A 6,000-nucleotide genomic window follows, 5' to 3' on the forward strand; every position below is an offset into this window, starting at 1 on the left:
ATATGACGATGGTGTGCAGTTCCCTGTGGAGTGTTCTTTCAGAAATTGGTTCTGCGTTGACTTTTAGAAGCAATTCTTGCCAGAAAGCAAAGCAATTTACATTTATATATTTATTATTTGTTGTTAATAGCCTTTCTTTTTATTCTACTAATGTATTTCTGTTCCCGTGTGCAATATGTACAGTACTGTGACACCACAATTTCCTTCAGGATCAATACACTGCTATCCTATTTTATCTCTTATCTTATAAATGCACAAACACAAATATGTATCTAGTCATATATTGGACACGTGTATTATATTGATCATTTATACAGTATATTTAATGGTTATGTAAATACATAGGCTATATATAGAAAAGTTATTAGCAATTACAGAACATAAATGTCAAATTTGTATGATAAATATCATCGCTATCATCTCTCTTTTTGGCTTTTTTTGACCTTCTCACATAATTTGAATCTGGCAGCTGTTCTTTACATTGTGTCAATGTTTCATGATGGCTTCCCAGACACCAAGCGACTCTGATCTGATGTGTTTTATCATTATTGTGAGCGTAACTGAGCCTCAATTCCAAGCACCACGCAGTGTCTGGAAACAAGTCCGTCTCCTTTTTGGAACCAATGATAATGGAGCTGGCGTGTGCGACATGCTCATGTTTTTCTGACTGGGGTTGCGTGAGCTGTTCTGCAATTAGCGAGATGAAATCACTTGAAATCACTAGCCTGCTGCAAACAGGAGGTCTAATGCCAGTTTCATGCAGCGAGTACAGATAAATTAACTGGGCTTAACTCAGCACTGATGGTGGGAAGTGCCTAGCTGAAGATAAGATAACTTAAGAAACTTTTATTGTCATTGCACAGTGTACAACGAAAACTGAGAAGCAATTCAACTGTGCTTACATTTACAATAAGTAAAAAAAAAAAAAAAGAGAAATAATTATGGAAATATAAACAATAAGTAAAAATCAACGCAAACATTTTATACATACACACTCTACACAAATTATTTTAAAAATGTATAAAAATAAGACCCCTGTGAAAGGCTGTAAGGGCATGGGTGGTTTACTATGTACAGCAAAATGTGTCTGTGGTCACACACACAGCAGTGGGCAGCCAACTCCAGAGCCCCAGGGGCAGAGAGGGTGAAGGGTCCCAACAGTGGCAGCTTGCCGAGCCCGGGTATCGAACCCACAACCCTGTCATCAACAGCTCAGAGCTCTAACCACTGAGCCTCCACTGCCCCTCTGTCTAACCCCAGGAATGATATACAGGATTTGGTTTGTGTAAAGTATAAAAGTGCCAAAAGAGATTAATTATTGCTTATTGTACAACAATGATCTAATCTGGAATGTGTCCATGTAACATATTCTTCTTATTATTTATTATTATCATCATCCTTATACTCACTCATCTATTTGAATAAAGAAAACTAGTCACACTGTCTGAGGACATCACACGGAAAAGTATAGACAAGCATGTTAAAGGTAAAGGCTATAAGACCATCGTAAGACCATCTAAAGCACCTTGATGATCCTTTGTCTACAGCTGTAAATATTATTAAGACGTTTCAGATCATGGGAGCATTACCAGCCTCCCTGGAAGCAGCCAAAAAGAAAATCAACCTCAGATTGAACGGAAGGATAGCGTGAATGGCAGCCGAAAAGCCAAGGAAATCTTCCAAAGAGTTACAAGCTGAACTCCGAGGTCAAGGTCCCTCAGGGTCTGATCGTACCCTTCGTTGCTTTTGGAGCAACAGTTGGGAAGAATCCATGGAAGAATACCCAAAAGGACAGGACTGGAATTTGCTAAAGTATATAATGACAAGCCAGAATGCCCCTGGGCACCATACCTACTGTGAAACATGGAGACGGCTCAGTTCTGCTTTGAGGCTGCTTTGTTGCGTCTGGCATTGAGTGCGGTGAGTCTGTGCAGAACGCAATGAAAATTCAAGATAAACAGAGCAAATGTTCTGCCCAGTGTCAGAAAGATGGATTTAGGGCACAGGTCACTGCTCAATTAACAGCATAATGACCCAAAATACACAGCTAAAGGCACCCAAGAATGACTAAAGGCTTTTTTTGGATGGGATGGGTTATACACGGGGAGGTGGAGTGATGTCATTCTACTACAGGGCGTCCGTAAACTTTACGACAGATTGACAGATTAATGAGGACATTTTAGTGTGACAATGAGCAGCTACATGTTCATAGCTAACCATAACTACCTACAGTTGCCAGGAGCATTGGACCTCTGATGGTACGTCTTCTGGATTTGATTGTTGACATTTGCCGCAGACTTGAATGACCTGAGGTATCTGTGCTAGTACCTCAATATTTACGAAAAGCCACGGAAACTGCTTTATCCTCAGGACATGACAGGATCTTTACCCGCATGTTGATTCACACTGTATTAATAGAAGATCAGGTTATGTTTACAGCTCGTTTTACAGAAGGAATCTTTACTTTAGGACACTTAAGGAGCAAGCTGTCTGTAAAAATGACTGACAGCACATTCAGGCTTAAGAGCAAAACACTGGACTACTCTGAAGCAGCCTTCTCTGAGTCCTATTAAACATCTATGGAAAAAGCTGAGACATGCAGTCTTCTGGAGAAGGCCACATTCAAACCAGCTGTGAGACAGCTGACCATGATGGATGCCAGTTATTTTGATCAGTTCAAAGTTATATCAGAGACAAATGTGGGTTCCTCTTTTTTGGACAGGTACTAACAGATGTGTCCATGTGTGTACCTTACAGGTACGTCTTAAAGGATACAGTTAGCTTTTTATTCTGTCCACACTGCAGGGGTGAGCTTTTCTGAGCACGAAGGGAAACCGTCCTGACACAGTTAGACAGGGACTGCATGCAAACCGGGCTGAGCCAGTACACTTTAGCGCACTGTAGCATTGTAAAGTTTATCGCATACAGGCCTCATGCAACATTACCAGTGTGGCGTTAGCAGCAGCGTTTATGTATTAAAAGCTGGTGTTTAACAGCTGTACTGGTCTATGTTCATGGTTTTGTGACTGTATATCATCTTTTATGCCAGAACTACAGCTATATCTGTTAGCATAGTGCTGACTGCATGCCAAGTCATCACACACTGGCATCAAACCTCATTGAGTTTCAGACCCATGCAATAATCCCTAAAATGGCCTTCTTGCGGTGGTTTGAGAAGATTATAATGTATACAGATTATACGACACTAACAGCATTAGCTAGCTACATTAGCTTTGTAGTTGTAGTACACAAAGTGGTTGCATAATTATTCTGAGATGCTGTATTTACACTTCCTGGTCCTAATTTAGCAGCACAGCAAATGGAAAAACAAACCGTAACCGATCTCAGGGGTCTACACCAGCGCGGAACGGTACGGCGCAGCCTTGGTAACTATTTGACCCCGCAGTGGAAAAATTGGCCTTTGGGTTATCCAGTCTTACCAGCCATCAGCAGTCTGTTTCTCATCATAGGACAGGACCAATTGGACAGTTTTAGGGATTCTGTCCAGCACCTTCTTCTTGTTGGTTGTTGTTTTGTTGAAAACCATTTGCTTATATCTTGTTTACTCACCCTCATTAAGCTGTCTTACTCCCTAAACTAGCGTCCCTTGCTTTTGTATTTCCCATGCTGGGACATGGAGCTGGCTTTTCGGTACTATTTGGTGCTGCTCTGGTTTTTGGATTCTCCACTCGTTCCACTTCTGCTTTCCAGCCCGATCCTTGGACCCTTAACAAATAAAGGAGGGGGGATAGGGCTGACACAAGAGGATGGTAGTGCTACTGTAGCCCACTTGCCAAAATGCATTCCACTGCAGAGTTCAGAGCAAGGGAGGAACATCTCTGCACTGAAATTCCGGTGTTCAAACATAGTCCCATTCTGTTTACTGTCAGTGTTGGGTACCTCTGTTTCAAACTGCCTCAAACTGAAACACTGTCTAAAAGGGCTGGGGTGCCTCAAAATATATGGACAAAAGTATTGGGACACATGTTCATTATTCACTGTTTCTTCCGAATTTTAGGGGATCCTACTTTTGTTGGAGTAACTGTCTCTACTGTCCAGGGAGAAACACTTTCTACTAGATTGGGGAGTAAACATTGCTGTGAGGATTTGATTGATTGCATTCAGTGACTGGTCAGCACCCCATCTCATCCCCAACTCCCCCAACTCAAAAGTATTGGATGGAGCTGCACCATCATTCCAGAGAACACATCTTCACTGCTCCACAGCTAAATGCTGGGGGGCTCTATACCCCTATACTTCTCTACAGGGACTAGACAAGCTGTGGGTGTGCATTTGCACATCTGTGCCAGCAAAGGGTGCAACCTAAAGTAGCTGAATGCATATAGGGTATCATGAAATTGTACTTTTGCCATACTTACTGGTAGGTGTAGAACTGGACTCTGTGGTTAAGGTGGCAGAGAGTTGGACACTGCACAAACTGCTCTCCATCATGAACGATGACGGTCACCCACTGCACACCATCATTATGGACCAAAGGAGCAAGTTCAGTGGCAGGTTGTTCTGCTGATACACAGCTCCTCCTGCACATTATGATTCCTTATTCTTTAAAACCGCACTGCCTTTCATCTCTGGTTGGTTCAAAAGCATTTTTTTTACTTTTATTCTGTTGATTGTGTTTTTCGTAATCTATCTATCTATCTATTTATCTGTCCGTCCGTCTATTTGTCCGTCCGTCTATCTATCCATCCATCCATCCATCCATCCATCTGTCCTTCCTTCTGTCCATCTGTCCATCCATCCATCCATCCATCCAACCATCTATCTATCTATATCTCTCTGTCTGTCTGTCTGTCTGTCTGTCCACCCATCTATCTATCTATCTGTCTGTCTGTCTGTCTGTCTGTCCAACCATCCATCTATCTGTCCTTCCGTCCGTCCGTCCGTCCATCCATTCGTCCATTCAACCATCCATCTATGTATCTATCTATCTAGATCCTCAGTGTAAAGACTGTTATTACTGTTAATAGAACTATAAATTAGATTTCCTTCTGGCCATTAAAAAATGTCTTTAATCTTATTTCATGCAATAAAATCTAGCGCAAATAGAATAATTTAATTGATGGAGTTAAAAAGTGAGCTAAAGTTTGACTCTTCCACCGTAACCAACCTCAACATCATCAGCTCTGAATTAACAGGATTTATTGGATTCCAATTTTCTAGCTCTCTAAATAGCTCTAGCAATGTGGAGGCAGACACAGGGCAAAGACTCGTAGCGACTTTGCACGTCTTCAGCGCTCATCACACAGCTCAGATTGGCTCAAAGTGATTCCAGGAATAAGCAGAGACCATGTGACTAGTGAATGTACTTGATAATTTGATAAGTTCTTTCTCTGGTGGGAGCTGGTGGAACGTGCTACAAAAGCTCTCTGAGCGCCAGATTCCCCTCCGACAGCTGTTTCTCAGTACCAGGTTATAAATACTAAACATCACAGATTGGTATGTGTGTACATGGCTGTGCTTTGGGATATACAGAACGATTGTGCTGTTAAAACATCCTGAAAAATGAGTCTGTCTCAGCTGGACCGACACAAGAATCAAACAATTCATTCGGCAGAAAATCAGGCATTAAATAAAGAGCTAATTTTAATATTGTGATTAATTACATTTATTGTAATTATACTTACACAGTACAACACAGTTGTTCTCTTAGCGTATCCCAGCTAAGCTATAAAGCCGGGGTCAAAGCACAGGGTCATGCAACGACACCACTGAGAGGGTTAAGGGCCTTGCAGAAGAGCCCAACAGTGGCAGCTTATCAAATGACCCATAACCCTGTAATTAACCACTGAGCTTCCAACTCCCTGTCAGCGGCCACATATCGTACACTGTACAAAAGTGTGTGTATATATATATATATATATAGTGTTGGTCTTTATTGTATCCAGGGAAGCATTAATGTGTTCACTATAATGCAGATGTTCAGGCACTCTTTCCATCTTAGCTGTGTCAAAAATCATCACATCCCACCATATGTTTATT

This window comes from Salminus brasiliensis, chromosome 21 (assembly GCF_030463535.1).
Source record: "Salminus brasiliensis chromosome 21, fSalBra1.hap2, whole genome shotgun sequence".
In the NCBI taxonomy this organism is placed as follows: domain Eukaryota; kingdom Metazoa; phylum Chordata; class Actinopteri; order Characiformes; family Bryconidae; genus Salminus; species Salminus brasiliensis.